Genomic DNA, 17,754 nt, shown 5'->3' on the forward strand with positions numbered 1-17,754 from the left:
CGACAAGAGTTGGCTTTGTACGACGCTTATAAGGTCTTTAAATAAATACGTTTTGAAATGTCTATGGGAAAAATACATTAGGATTCATTTCCTGGGCCTGGCGTCGTCATGAAAGGGGGCGGGACTGCGACGCTCTATAGACCTACAGTAGGGCTATATCTTGTGCCACCCCTTAACCCTTATCCCTAAACTTATTTCTTTGCCATTTTTACTATTTTAAAAAACCTTTTAAAATAGTTCAAATAGCTGATCTACAAGCTCACAACATGTAGATCGGCTATAGTTGAACTATTTTAAAATGATTTTCAAAATAGTAAAAAATGGCAAATAAGTTTAGGGATAAGGGATAAGGGTGATGCAAGATGGAGCCCTATAATCTCCACCACAGCCTTCACACCCACTGCAAGCTGTTTGAGTGTTAATTATCATCCTCATGGGAACATGCCTTGGTAACACGACTTACCAGGAATATGATCTACACGTTCATGCTCAATGTATCTTAATCACTTAAGCCCCATATGGTGTGCCACGCGTCGAATAGAGACCATTTACATTTACAAACTCACATGCATTGTGTTGTGAGTTTGTAGATCGGCTATTTTCGCACAATTAATGGGTGAATGTGGTTAATCTCGTCTCTATACATGCTGTGTTGAAACTTGAAAAAATCTCATTTGCACAAAAAAAAGAGACGAAACCTGGACACAGAGCAGAGGCTTCAGCGTGCTGGCGAGGAAAGACCAGAGGGGTTTGAACAGTTGGTGGACAGAGTTCCGCCAACATGTATCCCAACAGGGGGGAGGTTAACCAAACTAACCCCCCCCAATGGTGACCAGGACACCAGCCAGAATGGATAGAAAGAGGGGATTTAGTTGTTTTAAAAGCTGCAATCCATATAGCTTATAAGTATGATAATTACATTTTAAGTACCAATCTGAATAGTATGTTAATATAATATACCGTTGCTGTCGGGTGGAAACCTCATATGTCCAAAATATGTTATGTTGTAGATCTGCTACATTTGGTGCTTTTGAATTTGAATCCTGAAAACTAATAGTTTTGGAGTTATGAGGTTTCCACTTTCCACCTGACAGAGACGTTGTGTTATGATCAAATTAAAAAATAGTAATACAAATAACTACATACTACAGCTCAAAACGTGCCATGAGTACGACACATTGAGTATTATTGGCTATTTTTGCTATACTTTTGAATGATAGTGTGAAGAAGTAGAGCATTTATTAAATAGCATTAAAATATGGAGAGTTTTCTGCCCGACAGCAACAATAACTATGGTTGTAGTTTAGGTGCTGTGGTTAAGAAGTATAGGTTGAAGTGGTAATGTTGCATGAGGCTCAAAAGTGCAATGTATCCTCTGCTCAAACGTGCTCTCCGTTATACCTCATCAGTTTCATTTCGGCATGACTTTGCGTGTCGGAAATGGGTTTCGAAACTTGGGTAAAAGTTGCAGCTTTTAAGATAATAATTTGGTTGGTCCACACGGGGGAATTAGCCTAGTACTTGTGAGGACATTGTGTGGCCTTACATCACACTACGTACTTCCACTTTTTCTTTATCGCTGATTGATTGATTGATTGATTGATTGATTGAGTGATTGATTGATTGATTGATTGATTTAGTGATTGATTGATTGAAGTCCAACAGATTGGAGAATTACAGTACATTTCAAGCACAACTCAATATAAAACTGTTAACTGTGGACGACACCATAAACTTAAAGCATTACAAGCTGCTCTAAACTCATTCCGGCACTCATCTTAACTACAAATGTGAGTACAAGAGTACAAATGTACATCTGTACACTCTCAGAGTTACAAATGGATAAATCAAACCTGAGGATTACTGTGCACAGCTACTTTCTGCGGCATTGTGTTCCTTGTAATAACAAACTATTTAAAAGTCTTGAAATACTCTCACCAACACAGTGTACACACAGTCTGCACACAGTATACAGGGGGAAAAGACTGCTACTAGTTTTCTAAAGTAAATAATTGCATTCCCCCAAAGGATCATTTACTCCACAAATATGTCAACAATAATACTGGGTTGGATTTAGGGACCCATGCATGCAGTGTTATTATGCGACACACAAAGTTACAACAACAAAAGCATCACAATGCATTAGCATAGCTTGCAACATTGAAGAATGTGTACATCTGGAATGCATGGTGCCATAGAGTCCCTTAAGAAAAAGCACATCCCTTCTGCAAGCTTGTTGTACGTGTGTGTATATATTTTGTCATCAGTGTTTAAGAAATGGAACCATTTTTATTCAGTGGCTGAAAGGAATAAGGATGAAAATAAGGAAGCGTTTCACTTGGAGAAGCTTTATTAGACCTATAAGTCAAAAGCATTAACAGAGAGAGAGAGAGAGAGAAGGTGGTGGTGGCTCAGGGGTAGAGTGGCTGGATGGCAACCGTGAGGCTGCCAGTTCGAACCCGGGCTCCCCCAGAGTTACTGTCGAAGTGTCCTTGAGCAAGACACTGAACCCCAAATTGCTCCCGATGTGCTAGTTTGTGCCTTGCATGGTTTCCGCTGCCATCGGTGTATGAATGTGTGTGTGAATGGGTGAATGTAATGCACAATCTCTGTAAAGTGCCTTGGATAAAGGCGCTATATAAATGCACCATTTACCATTAGAGAGAGAGAGAGAGATGCTTTTGTCGTCTCTTCGTGACCACATTGTACTGCTACAGTAACTGTTGTAATGTGGGCTTATGGAATTAGACAATTGGGTTTTTATTGTGTAGTTTACAGAGATATTTTGCCTGTATAGGCGGAGGAGGGAGAGAGAGAGAGGGAGGGAGGGAGGAATGAAGGGGTTTGTTGAGGATAGTGTGTCTCACTCAGCAGGGCCATCTGAGGTCTGTTTGTTCTGTCCTTACCTCATGCTCCCAGCTCCCCGATGTTTATCCATTCATTACACTTCACAAATCATCAACAATCTGAGCACATCCCCCGTGGCCCCGAATTGGCAAGTGCTCCTATAAAACGTGGTCAAATATACACACAGTTTAATTATACACACAAAGCTCCGCACGGCTCAACTCCACTTCAAGTGCACCATTATTGCCTCATGCATGGAACTATCATTTGTTGCTGATCCACGTAAAATATAAAAAATGTTTCGAATGAAGGCTGCATCGCCGCCCCACACCTGGGGGGAAAAAAAGGAAAATATAGCTGCAAGCAGCGATAAGGCCGGACCAAGCAAGAAGACAATAAGCAATAAGAACAATATGCACAAATAAGCCATAGAAGCATGGAAGACTGAACTTTAGAAAAAGAAGACCATGTCTGACTCATAGGCCGGATTTGAACCCATAACCCATGTGGTCCAAAGGCAAGAGCTCTACTGACTGAGCTATACAGACACAATCAGTTGTTTCATTGTAAACAGCAAAATCATTCAGTGTTTTTGATAACAATTATGTGTGTCCTGGTTTATGGGATCATTGTCCATTACTACAGTGTGTTCGCTGTTCATGTTTTCACGTACAAACTTCTCTTCAACTGGGATTTCAGATAATGGTCCATAGATTGTGTGTATAACGTTTCACGCAAATCTCTCAAAGATCCAGGCAGAAAATCAGGTAAAAGGTATTTTTCAAACTGCTCAAAATGGCGGAATATCTGAGGGCGGAGCTTACTGGTCAAAGTGACAGATGTGTTCCCCATGAGTCAAGGAACATGTGGAAACAAGTGACTTTTGGCCAAATGAGGCATGAGTTATGCCTGTTCAAAGGTTTCATTTTCAAAAAAAATTGGCCAATTGGAGTAAGACTGGTTTCAGTGCTATTTAGCATGACCCTCTACCATACTGTAAAGTTTCATAAGCATATGACGCTGCATGTATGTATTAAAGGCAGCAATTTTCATTGGCTCATTGGTTGTTCGGCATGAGGAGACGTATAAGTGTATGAAAGTTTAATTGCCGACGGTCAAACGGTTCATGAGCTGCATGCGCGTTCAAAGTTTGCATTTTCAATTGAGTGCTATAGCGCCAGCCTTTGGCCAATGGTCGTGGGCTTCGCATCCTCACCGTTTGGCATGGCCCTCTACCATGTTGCTGAGTTTTGTGAAAACCGACTGCATGATTCAGCCAGAACAGCTATTCTTGGCGGAAGAAGAAGAAGAAGGAGGAGAAGGAGAAGAAAAAAAACAGACAAAAACAATAAGGGACCATGGTCCCTTCGGGACTTGCTTGGTCCCTTAACAAGTTTGGTTTTGGCTGAGTTTTGTATTTGTATAGATCTGTTTCACGTGGGTGAGCTTATCATTATTTCAACTTGTTACCCACTAACATCTAACCCACTTGTGTGTCAGGATTGGGCCCTAAATGTAGACATTTCCCACACTGCAACTCTAGGTGACCATATACAGCAGATCTAGACCATATACAGCAAATCTAGGTGAACCTACAGCAAATCTAGGTGACCATATACAGCAAATCTAGGTGACCATATACAGCAAATCTAGGTGAACCTACAGCAAATCTAGGTGACCATATACAGCAAATCTAGGTGACCCTATACAGCAAATCTAGGTGACCATATACAGCAAATCTAGGTGAAGCTACAGCAAATCTAGGTGACCATATACAGCAAATCTAGGTGACCATATACAGCAAATCTAGGTGACCCTATACAGCAAATCTAGGTGACCCTACAGTATACAGCAGTGGTTCCCAAACAGTGGCTCGCCACCCATTTGTAGGTCACAAACGATTTGTATGTGTCACAGCGCCAGCGCTCGCCCAGCAGTGTGCCGTCTGCTGTCACCCAGGCGGATAAGTGCACACGACCTCGCCCAGTACCTACTATATAATATATACATAGTATACACACATATGTGCAGGGTTAGGGTTGAGTCAGACAGGTGTTGTGGTGTGTGATGACACACCAAACCCTGTCTGTCTGCATGTTGCTGTTTACATGGCTGTTTTCCTGCATTTAATACCACCCGTACATGGGTCGTGGTCGGACCAATGTTCTGGGTCGTGAGTAATTACTCCTTTATTTTTTGAATTATTATTTCAATGATTTAAAAATAAAATCCCCCAAAACGTGTTGTTTTAATAAGGTTTTTCAAAACAATTCCATTAAAAAAAAAACGAGCTAAAACGTTTGGGAACCACTGATTCATACCATTATGCGTTTTAGCTTGTGGATCAGGCTATTTTCGGCGCGAGTAACACATCAGGCTGTTTACCTGGCAGGTACATGGAGGCAACACCTGGGCTCATCAGCAAAACACCGGGCCACAGATGGGGCCTTGTCAGCCAGTTTTCCCTTTTAAAAGGCCTCCGGGAACTGGAGTCGCTGACTCTCTCTCCCCTCCAGAGGCTCTCTTGATGTTTGGTTTGTGTTACTGCAGCCCAGGGGGTGTCATGCAAGCCAAAAACTAAGTAGAGAGGAGGAGGAGGGGGGCATGCAAAGTTGCATGTCCTGATTTTGCCTAGTTGGTCTTTCCCCCGGAAAAGGAAAGAATGACGCAATGTTCTGCTGACATATGCTGACTGCATGACATCTGACATCGTTTCAAAGACTAAATCCTTTTTTTGTGGTTGCTCACTAATGTCAGAATTTATATAAGGGTAAATACTGTATACATTATTTACTGTATGCCAATTATTAGTGTGTTGGCAACCACATAATAATATTCACAGTATGTATTTGCAAGTTGCTGTAGGCAACACTATTGTTCTAGGTCCAATAACCTTTGTCACCTTAAGTAAACTTGTTTTTTAATAACCTTTTTTTGTTCATTGAGTTCAATGGACGTTTTTTGTAACTTTTCCTACAACCCCAAAATTCAAATTTCTGTCCCTTTTCTGCAATATAAATGGCAAGACAGAATTCATCAACCACACGCACGCACGCACGCACGCACGCACACACACACACACACACACACACTAGATTGATAATGCAAATGAACATAATGGCATGGATAAAAGCAACCTGCCAACATGGTGATAGCTGTCTTTTCAAACACAATGTACATAGGAAGCAGCATGAATACAGATGCAACTGCATTGACATCACACAGCATGTCTGCTCCATTGCCAATAATGGATGCTATATATGGCTGCCATTGTTTCTATGCCAAGAGAGAGCCATAGATTTAGCTCGATTTACCCTGGGAAATGTAAAAATAAACTGCTGGAAAGTGTATATTTACCATCCTACTGGGAAATGTCCCATTGATTCACTGGTAATTCTATAAAGCCCCCCCCCTCTCTCTCTCTAGTTTGTAGCTTGTGTAGTCATGGCACTGAGAGGCCCTTGAGGACAGTTTTGTGCCGATGGATCCTGGGATGGGTATAAGTGGGAGGAAGGAGTGAGTCATCCATTGGTGGAGCCTTCATCCTCTGGGTTCTAGGTTGTTAGCTGTCTAGCGCTGGTACAGAAGCCCCCCCCAGAATCCCAGTGCCAAGGAAGAGCTGACGTCAGCGCTGCCTGTCGCCACCCTCCTCTCTCATCAGCATCTCTCATCAGGCGGGCAGAAACCTCACATCTCCATCTTTCAACTCTTCGTGTTTTTTTATTTTTTCCCTCCCCCCCACTCGGTCATGCATGGACGGGTGTCGCACAAAAGTAAAAAAAATAAATAAAAAAGGCTACGTGTGTGCTTGTGGGCCTGATATTTTGCTATACTTTTGAAAATGTTTAAAAGTGAAACCGGTTAATTCTGTCTGTGGGCTTTTAAAAATAAAATTGAACCAGTATAACAAGAGCTTGTGACTAAATAATAACTACACTGGATCCATTGAAACAGGTTCTTTTTTTGTCCATTTCCTGAAAAGTAACCCTTTTGGACATACAAGGTTTCCATGCGACACAAGCGGCACAATACTCCTTGTATCCACGCTCCCATGGCCCTGCAGGGAGGAGATGCACTAACAGCCATGAATGGGGCGTACTGTATCACTTTAAAGGGATAGTCCACATTTTCTGACAGTGATGAGAACAGTCACTATATAGCACTATATCACTGCAAGCATGTTATCATCTGCAGGTGTGCATGTTCACTGTCAGAGTTACGACTCACTGTCCCAGCAGTTCTAGCCATCCGCAACAGAATTCTGTACTAGTTTATGAAAGGAAGTTCACTTCCAGTTATACCAGTTAGTCTGTCTGTGAAGAGAAGTGCATTGCGGGAGAGTTGTTGTATTCTTTGGCGGACGATTGAGCTGCCACTTTAAATGTTTCTGTTATAGGTGACCCCATTTGCTGCTGAGCCACTGGGATGAGCATTCACATCGCTGAACACGGGACTCCATGCATGGCCGTTTCGCAATAATCTGCTCTCGGTACTTTGTGCTTGCGTGAACTTGTGTCAACGTCATCAGTCGCCCGGCCAAGTACAGTATAGGCTACTACTGTCCTAATTCAAAAATTCACATCCAACCCAAAACAGGACTTGAACTTTGTCAAGGATGTGCTGAGAAGTTGAGAACTGTCTTGTGTGGGCGTTAATTGGACAGCAAAATATCTAACAATGCAGTTCGCATCCACCATACAAACAAAAACTCCTCCCCAAACATAGTTAACTTGACGCTCTTCACGGACAAGGACAAGGACAAGGACAAGGACAAGGACACAAGTCTCGATAAACGGTGTCAACCCCCCCAACAAACCCCCAAAACTATCCCCTAAATCTATGCACCGCTCAAATCATCTATTTTCGGTTCATTTTCATGTTTCTCTCTCGACTACCAAATTCTTCTTCTTTTCCTTACCCCCCAGCCCCTCCCGCAGCTGTTTTCTGGCCGGGGTTCTGCATGGTTGAACTTTGCCAAACATTGGGGCTGAATGAGGCTATGAAAATCTACTTGGGGTTTCCAGGAAATCTTGGAACATTATTACATGGCTCTGACATATCCACACTGAACAAGCATACTGTTTCTGTTTCAAATTTGTCTTACCCCACCACCCCAGTCCCTCCCACCCCCCACAATCCACCCAAGGGACCCAGCCTGTTCAGAGAAAGCCTTCTCCAGCATGTTTCTTAGAAAGGACCGTATCAAATGATCCACTTCTGCATTCACCACCTCTGTATACTGACTCAAAAGCAGTGGTGGAAGAAGTACTCACATTTTTGAGGGGCGCTAGCCCCTCCTATGCCCAGCCAGCCTTGTCTGTTTGTGTGTACCCCATAGGCCATAGCAATGATTTGATTGGCTGAGCACCCCATAGTGATGATTTGATTGGCTGAGCAAAGTATGTGAGGATAAAAGAGCGCCTCACTTCACTTCACACAGGTGTGATTTTTTTACTTGAGTAAAAGTTACTTGAGTAAAAGTATCAATAACACAAATACTCCATTCCAAGTAAAAGGCTAGTGTTCAGAATTTACTTTAGTAAAAAGTACAAAAGTATTGTCATCAAAATAAGGTAAATATACTTAGCTACTTTACACCACTGCTCAAAAGCCTTTTGAAAAGCATATTGTTCTTGATGAGGTCAAAGGGGAACCGTTTCCAAGCGAGCCAAACATTTGATGTAAGATCAGCACATATTGCGGTTAAATTATTCTGATGCAATACTTGTTATTTCCTGCTTGGTGGTTTACTTTGGATCGTGTGTTGCTACGCAGGGGGTTCAGGAGACGCGAGTGACTCATCCTCGGCTGAGTTATGTGAATTACGTAAGTGCTTGTCATCCATTGTTGATCCTCTTTATTTATGGTTCCTTTGAAGGAAGTTTCTAGGAGCTTTGCAAAAGGACTATAATCAAAAGAAAGGAGAAAAGAATAGTGAGCATAAAATAAGCTACAAAGCATTTAAATTTCAAAGCGAATATATTAAAAAAATATGTATTCACACAGCGAACATGAAAGCACCTATTTTGTTTCTCTTGTGCCCTTTTAGCTTCATTCAAGGTCATTCTAATCCGTTATTTATTTGCAATCTCAATGGAACTAGAACAAGGTGGAGTTTTCTAAGAGAAATGTAGGCAGGGTCAAAGAGCATAGGTGAGTAGTAGTTGACTTCTAGTACACTACTGCTGACAGACAGTCAACAGTAGTAGTTGACTTCTAGTACACTACTGCTGACAGACAGTCAACAGTAGTAGTTGACTTCTAGTACACTACTGCTGACAGTCAACAGTAGTAGTTGAGTTCTAGTACACTACTGCTGACAGTCAACAGTAGTAGTTGAGTTCTAGTACACTACTGCTGACAGTCAACAGTAGCCTAGTAGTTGACTTCTAGTACACTACTGCTGACAGACAGTCAACAATAGTAGTTGACTTCTAGTACACTACTGCTGACAGACAGTCAACAGTGGATGATATATTTTTGAATTCATTGAACAAAGAAGTGTCTAGAAACAGTTCTGATATGCTTATTTTGAGACTAGCCCATATGTCCTTGTTTACAAAGTAAATGCTGTCCCCTTCTGGTAAAGGATAGCATTGCAGCTTTAACTTTCCAAACTAATAATGTCTGAGGGAGGGTCTTGAATATGAGGTTTTGATGATGTCTTTTATATTAGATAACTACGCTCTATATCTACAAGTCCACGTTTCATTTAGTAAAGATGACTATTTATATAAAATATAATTGAACACCCCTATGTCTATTTTCTATCTCATTTGATTGATTTATTGATTGGTTGGTTGGTTGATTGATTGATTGATTGATTGATTGAAGGTGTAAAGTGCTATATAATTAGCAGCGTTTTAAGGTGATATGGATTTATAGCTAAAGTAACCTGTGCAGTATATTGCTTTCAAATAATACAGGATTCAAGTAATATAGACACTGTCAACGTGCACTAGACTATACACAGGTTTGGTTGTCGAGTAACCATTCTTTTAGATTGTATTTGTAATCGATTGAACAGCCTTGAACTGAAAGGATGTTTTACCAAAAGCGGTTTGCCGGTACTGCACTTCTATTCGCAGTCCCCTCTAGTGGTTGTTATTTTGATCAACGTGTGCCTGTTATCTCTCCTATACCACATCAATACAATACGTGGACAACATCTTATTCAACGACAAAAAAATATTCTAAGACAGGTTTTGGGTCTGAGAGGCTAAATGTCATCAAATGGTGGTCCGTGGCTTAAATGCAGAATAAATATAATGGACCTTGACATGAAAAGGGTTGAAAACCACTGCCCTAGAAAGTAGACACAGCAGGCTTCAAGCACAAATCATCCAGTAGCCACGCCCCCTTCCCCTTCACACACACCTGCTGCAAACAAACAGACAGACACAAGCTCCTTATGTTTGGTAGTAAAAAGAGTGAAATCAACAAATTATAGTAGTCTGGGTTGTTAGTTCATTTTCATAACAATCTACTTGGTCGATTGATTTGTTTTTATTCTGCAGGTGAGTTATCTACGTTTAGTGTGTGTGTGTGTGTGTGTGTGTGTGTGTGTGTGTGTGTGTGTGTGTGTGTGTGTGTGTGTGTGTGTGTGTGTGTGTAATTAACAAACAAAGTTGCTTGAAGTGTGTGCCTGGGTCCTATACATTTATTGCGACCGAAGGTTGCAGTTAACTATGAAACCTTGCGTTTCTGTCACGAGACCGAACTCACAAACCCCGTCACTCCAGGCAAGCCCCCAGGTCATCGTGACATCAGCCCCCATATATGGTGCCAGGTCATTGTGACATCACGTGACATCATCAGGGATGGATATCCCAGTCCCCAGGTCACCGTGACATCAGGTGACATCAGCCAGGGATGGATATCCCTGATGTTATAGTAAATAAGAACTGCTGTCGCAGTTAAGGACATATATGGTCACGCCACGTCACTCACAATCCCTACGATCCCCACAACCATACATTACATATGGGGAAAGCCCCCATATATTATGCCCAGGTCTCGTGACATCACTATGACATCATCAGGGATGATAGTAAATCAGGGATCATATAGTAAATGCGACCTGCTATTGCGACCTGTAATTAAGCCCATATATGGAGATCAATATTAGTATATGGATATATGTCAGAACAGAACCTTTTCTGACATTCCATATGTTGATCCTTCCCCATCCATCCTTCCTCTTCGATGTCTCCCTTTTGACTGATACCTGTCCATTTAAACTCTAAACTCTAAACAAGTGTTACAATTTAAATTGCACATCTAGATTTCTATTTCTCAATTTATGGCATATCCCCACAGCTTCCTTCCTAAAATGTATTATTTATCCAATATAAAACTATCATTAATTTACGTATATACGATACATACACCTATATACGTATACAGTTGGAGGCCATCGATATTGTCCTTTTCTTTTTGCTGAGGTTTGCGTGATCTGCGCAAAAGGACAGTTAACCCATTTTGGGCGGGAACCCCTTTTGGTGTTTTAAACATTGTTATAATTTAGCTATTGAAAAATAGCAGATCTACAAGCTCATAGCGCGCCACCGAGTGGCGCGCTACGAGCTTGTAGGTCTGCTATTTTTGAAAAATCGTGAAAATATTTATTTCAGAAAACTGGAGGATTTAGAAGGATTTTTTTAAATTTTGAGGTCATGCCTAAATGGGTCAAATGATAAGGGACAATATTGGTGGCACCCAACTGTACTAGGCTGTGCTGTGACAGGATATAATAGGCTATACTGTATACTGCTAAGCCGCTGTACAGTATGTTGTAACCGGAAGGATGCAGTATATATGTACAGTATACAGGCTGTGTATGTTTGTCTGCTGTTGCTAGTGAGTTGTGAGTGACAGGGTACATTGTACAGTATGTGGCTCTTGGTCAGCTCACGTTCTTTCTTACTTACTTATGCTCAAAGCTTATGGTGTCTCTCTCAACCTGCTCCACAGCTACACGAGCCAGGGTGATGACCCCAGAACCCCATGCAAGCTCAGCTTCTTCTCAGCCCTGAGTCCATTCTCCTGTGACATGCAGTGAATGCAGTACTAAACATGATCCAATGTTAAGTGTGAAGATGGCAGCCAGGAGAATGAGGCTGGTCGGTGCCGTTGATACTGGGAGGGAAGTACTGGCCAGGTAGCCGGATGTATAGTATGGAGGAATCATTGGAGGATGGAGATGACTGGAGACGCTGTTGGAGGGCTTATCATGAACTACAGAGAGAGATCTATCTCTATCCATTTGACCCTGGCATCACTTACACAACTGATGAAGTTAAGTAGACTATGGCTCAAGGTGAGAACTTTGTTTTTTTTTGCTTCTATGCTGCTGCTTGTGTTGTTATGCTGTGTGTATAAGCTGGTGTAGTATTACTGTCATTTTGGGACCAAATGACTGGGTGGCAATGAAACACTGTTTGTGGCTCTGGAATTGAATGCTGATGTGAATCTACAGTTTGTTGTGTTGTATCTGCCGTTGAAGATGTGAGTTGTAACATGGAACAGTATGTGTATGTGGCTCAGTCTTGATCACTTCAAAGATCCTATGAATACATTTGCTATTTACTTTTGGTTTCAGCTAGAGGTTTTGGGCTTTGACACACATCAATTCCAAATGTACATTTTCAATTGAAGACTGATAAACAGTATGTCATGTGTGCTGTGGTTGCTGAGGTTTGTTGTGAGTTGTTGTGACAGGGTGGCTGTACTGGTTCATGACTGGCATGGTGTTGTTGTGACAGGGTGGCTGTACTGGTTCATGACTGGCATGGTGTTGTTGTGACAGGGTGGCTGTACTGGTTCATGACTGGCATGGTGTTGTTGTGACAGGGTGGCTGTACTGGTTCATGACTGGCATGGTGTTGTTGTGACAGGGTGGCTGTACTGGTTCATGACTGGCATGGTGTTGTTGTGACAGGGTGGCTGTACTGGTTCATGACTGGCATGGTGTTGTTGTGACAGGGTGGCTGTATTGGTTCATGACTGGCATGGTGTTGTTGTGACAGGGTGGCTGTACTGGTTCATGACTGGCATGGTGGCAAAGAATGTCTCTATGTAGGCCTTTTCTTTCTTTCTTTCTTTCTTTCTTTCTTTCTTTCTAGAAAAACTAGATTATTTTCCTAGCTCATGAATGTAGCCTGTGATTAAAATCTTATCCCATGGCATGGTGCATGTATCCCCACCACTATTGTGTCAGGTGGGTCTATGATGGACCCACCTGACACAATAGTGGTGGTCCCCAGGTTGCTCTTATAGTGAGGATAGTGGTCCCTGGGTCAAAATCAGTTGAAATCCCCTGTACTAGAGTATATCTACAACAAAGTATAGAGTATGTTTCCCTACCACTGTTTAGATGTATAGAGGGAGCCCATTAGAGGTAATGTGTAAATGATCCCAGACCTCGTCGCTGTCAGCGGCGTGCTGGTGAGAAACACAGCCAATTAGCACTGGGTTAGCAGGGCAGACAGATAGTGCTCCCTCATGTTGGCAGACTCAATGGGGCTGACAGATGGTACTTAGGCCTAACTAAGCTGTGTGTGTTTCTGACTGTGGCCCGACTGGCCTCCCGATTACATCTGAACCCTCTCTCTCTCTTTCTCTTTCTAGTCTAGTGCAGTGTTTCTCAAACCTTTTAAATGTCAAGGACCGCAGAATTGATATGTGTTGGTCCGCGGACGTAGCCTGGTGGAACCACTCCCCCTGCTGGACAACATTTGCATTCTGCCAGAAGGGAGAGTCTGGGATCTCTCAGGCAGAGACGATGTACTCCGGTCCAATTCTGGCCGGAGCGATATGCGGCTGTATGCGGCCGCTAGAGGCGGGATCAACGCGAGACTGATGACATATTGAAGCTGTGCCACAGTGCAAATGTAAACACAACCTAACAGGACTACAACTCGAATCTGATATATAGATATCAGATTTTTGTCCCGCTGCTTCCGGGTTCATCGTTTCTGCTTGAGAGAGCCCAGATGCAGGCAGGAGGAGGGAACTGGTGAACTCAATACTGCCGCAATCTGGCGGAGTCAGGTTACCGCGGACCATTAGAGAAGATCTACCGGTATGTTGGAACATTTCAACATTTTCCCAAATTCTTTCAAGATTTCTTAAAACATTTTCATGAATAGCAGATCTGCTGTTTTTGAGTAGCCGGACTATAACATCCAGTAAATGTTTAAACTGATTTTGATGACACACTGGAGCCCTCCAAGGACCTCTGGAGGTCCCTGGACCAGAACTCCTGCTCTAGTGAAGGTGATAGGACTAGGAGGTCCCTGGACCCCACTCTGAGTACTATACTGCTCTAGTGAAGGTGCTAGAACTAGGAGGTCCCTGGACCCCACTCTGAGAACTATACTGCTCTAGTGAAGGTGCTAGAACTAGGAGGTCCCTGGACCCCACTCTGAGAACTATACTGCTCTAGTGAAGGTGATAGGACTAGGAGGTCCCTGGACCCCACTCTGAGAACTATACTGCTCTAGTGAAGGTGATAGGACTAGGAGGTCCCTGGACCCCACTCTGAGAACTATACTGCTCTAGTGAAGGTGATAGGACTAGGAGGTCCCTGGACCCCACTCTGAGAACTATACTGCTCTAGTGAAGGTGATAGAACTAGGAGGTCCCTGGACCCCACTCTGAGAACTATACTGCTCTAGTGAAGGTGATAGGACTAGGAGGTCCCTGGACCCCACTCTGAGAACTATACTGCTCTAGTGAAGGTGATAGGACTAGGAGGTCCCTGGACCCCACTCTGAGAACTATACTGCTCTAGTGAAGGTGCTAGGACTAGGAGGTCCCTGGACCCCACTCTGAGAACTATACTGCTCTAGTGAAGGTGATAGGACTAGGAGGTCCCTGGACCCCACTCTGAGAACTATACTGCTCTAGTGAAGGTGATAGAACTAGGAGGTCCCTGGACCCCACTCTGAGAACTATACTGCTCTAGTGAAGGTGATAGAACTAGGAGGTCCCTGGACCCCACTCTGAGAACTATACTGCTCTAGTGAAGGTGATAGGACTAGGAGGTCCCTGGACCCCACTCTGAGAACTATACTGCTCTAGTGAAGGTGATAGAACTAGGAGGTCCCTGGACCCCACTCTGAGAACTATACTGCTCTAGTGAAGGTGATAGAACTAGGAGGTCCCTGGACCCCACTCTGAGAACTATACTGCTCTAGTGAAGGTGATAGGACTAGGAGGTCCCTGGACCCCACTCTGAGAACTATACTGCTCTAGTGAAGGTGATAGAACTAGGAGGTCCCTGGACCCCACTCTGAGAACTATACTGCTCTAGTGAAGGTGATAGAACTAGGAGGTCCCTGGACCCCACTCTGAGAACTATACTGCTCTAGTGAAGGTGATAGGACTAAGAGGTCCCTGGACCCCACTCTGAGAACTATACTGCTCTAGTGAAGGTGATAGGACTAGGAGGTCCCTGGACCCCACTCTGAGAACTATACTGCTCTAGTGAAGGTGATAGGACTAGGAGGTCCCTGGACCCCACTCTGAGAACTATACTGCTCTAGTGAAGGTGATAGAACTAGGAGGTCCCTGGACCCCACTCTGAGAACTATACTGCTCTAGTGAAGGTGATAGGACTAGGAGGTCCCTGGACCCCACTCTGAGAACTATACTGCTCTAGTGAAGGTGATAGGACTAGGAGGTCCCTGGACCCCACTCTGAGAACTATACTGCTCTAGTGAAGGTGATAGAACTAGGAGGTCCCTGGACCCCACTCTGAGAACTATACTGCTCTAGTGAAGGTGCTAGAACTAGGAGGTCCCTGGACCCCACTCTGAGAACTATACTGCTCTAGTGAAGGTGATAGGACTAGGAGGTCCCTGGACCCCACTCTGAGAACTATACTGCTCTAGTGAAGGTGATAGGACTAGGAGGTCCCTGGACCCCACTCTGAGAACTATACTGCTCTAGTGAAGGTGATAGGACTAGGAGGTCCCTGGACCCCACTCTGAGAACTATACTGCTCTAGTGAAGGTGATAGAACTAGGAGGTCCCTGGACCCCACTCTGAGAACTATACTGCTCTAGTGAAGGTGATAGAACTAGGAGGTCCCTGGACCCCACTCTGAGAACTATACTGCTCTAGTGAAGGTGATAGGACTAGGAGGTCCCTGGACCCCACTCTGAGAACTATACTGCTCTAGTGAAGGTGATAGAACTAGGAGGTCCCTGGACCCCACTCTGAGAACTATACTGCTCTAGTGAAGGTGATAGAACTAGGAGGTCCCTGGACCCCACTCTGAGAACTATACTGCTCTAGTGAAGGTGATAGGACTAAGAGGTCCCTGGACCCCACTCTGAGAACTATACTGCTCTAGTGAAGGTGATAGGACTAGGAGGTCCCTGGACCCCACTCTGAGAACTATACTGCTCTAGTGAAGGTGATAGGACTAGGAGGTCCCTGGACCCCACTCTGAGAACTATACTGCTCTAGTGAAGGTGATAGGACTAGGAGGTCCCTGGACCCCACTCTGAGAACTATACTGCTTTAGTGAAGGTGATAGAACTAGGAGGTCCCTGGACCACACTCTGAGAACTATACTGCTCTAGTGAAGGTGATAGAACTAGGAGGTCCCTGGACCCCACTCTGAGAACTATACTGCTCTAGTGAAGGTGATAGGACTAGGAGGTCCCTGGACCCCACTCTGAGAACTATACTGCTCTAGTGAAGGTGATAGAACTAGGAGGTCCCTGGACCCCACTCTGAGAACTATACTGCTCTAGTGAAGGTGATAGAACTAGGAGGTCCCTGGACCCCACTCTGAGAACTATACTGCTCTAGTGAAGGTGATAGGACTAGGAGGTCCCTGGACCCCACTCTGAGAACTATACTGCTCTAGTGAAGGTGCTAGAACTAGGAGGTCCCTGGACCCCACTCTGAGAACTATACTGCTCTAGTGAAGGTGATAGGACTAGGAGGTCCCTGGACCCCACTCTGAGAACTATACTGCTCTAGTGAAGGTGATAGAACTAGGAGGTCCCTGGACCCCACTCTGAGAACTATACTGCTCTAGTGAAGGTGATAGGACTAGGAGGTCCCTGGACCCCACTCTGAGAACTATACTGCTCTAGTGAAGGTGATAGGACTAGGAGGTCCCTGGACCCCACTCTGAGAACTATACTGCTCTAGTGAAGGTGATAGAACTAGGAGGTCCCTGGACCCCACTCTGAGAACTATACTGCTCTAGTGAAGGTGATAGAACTAGGAGGTTGCCCGAGGAAAGTTCTGCTAAAGTGCTTTTAATGTGTTCATTTGTTAGGCTTCTCATTTGGACACAGAAAATGGCAGTCAAAGTGTTTGATGTTTAGGCCAATAACAAAGTGTGTAGTGTTTGACATGGTGTGAAAATAAGGACTTATGCACAGTACCAGTAGAGGGTGCCACAGTCTGCCACTATCCTCAGGCATTTAGCTTTTATTCAATCTTTCTATAATATAGGTAGACTGCATGGACAAAAGTTGCGTTCTTGATTCATTCTGTCTTGCCACATTTATATTACATATTGTGATGTCACTCCTGTCTGATTGGACATTATATTGCCCAACACAGATGCTGATAATGTCATTTGGTCCCCTGCTCCCCATTGATGATGCCGGCCTCCCAGCGTCGCCACAGAGCAGCCTTGTGCAGCCCTGGTTTACGAACCTTTGCTTCCTGCAGAGATAAGACAGGCAGAGGAGTGGAGTTAAAGTCACACAGTTGAACACAGATACAGGGGGCTGGGGTTATAGAGTCACACAGTTGAACACAGATACAGGGCGCTGGGGTTATAGAGTCACACAGTTGAACACAGATACAGGGCGCTGGGGTTATAGAGTCACACAGTTGAACACAGATACAGGGGGTGCTGGGGTTATAGAGTCA

General features: G+C 43.9%; 1 long non-coding RNA gene across 1 annotated transcript in view; it reads left to right on the forward strand.

The window, feature by feature from the left end:
• The first annotated feature begins 10,235 nt into the window (after positions 1-10,235).
• Positions 10,236-17,754, forward strand: part of LOC306936005 — a 47,888-nt gene continuing 40,369 nt past the window's right edge. Inside the window, exons 1-2 of the long non-coding RNA XR_013791453.1 lie at positions 10,236-10,364; positions 11,821-12,166. This is a non-coding gene — a long non-coding RNA (uncharacterized lncRNA). The remainder of the gene's footprint in view (positions 10,365-11,820; positions 12,167-17,754) is intronic.

Source organism: Electrona antarctica, assembly GCF_951216825.1.
Source record: "Electrona antarctica genome assembly, chromosome: 14".
Classification (NCBI taxonomy): Eukaryota; Metazoa; Chordata; class Actinopteri; order Myctophiformes; family Myctophidae; genus Electrona; species Electrona antarctica.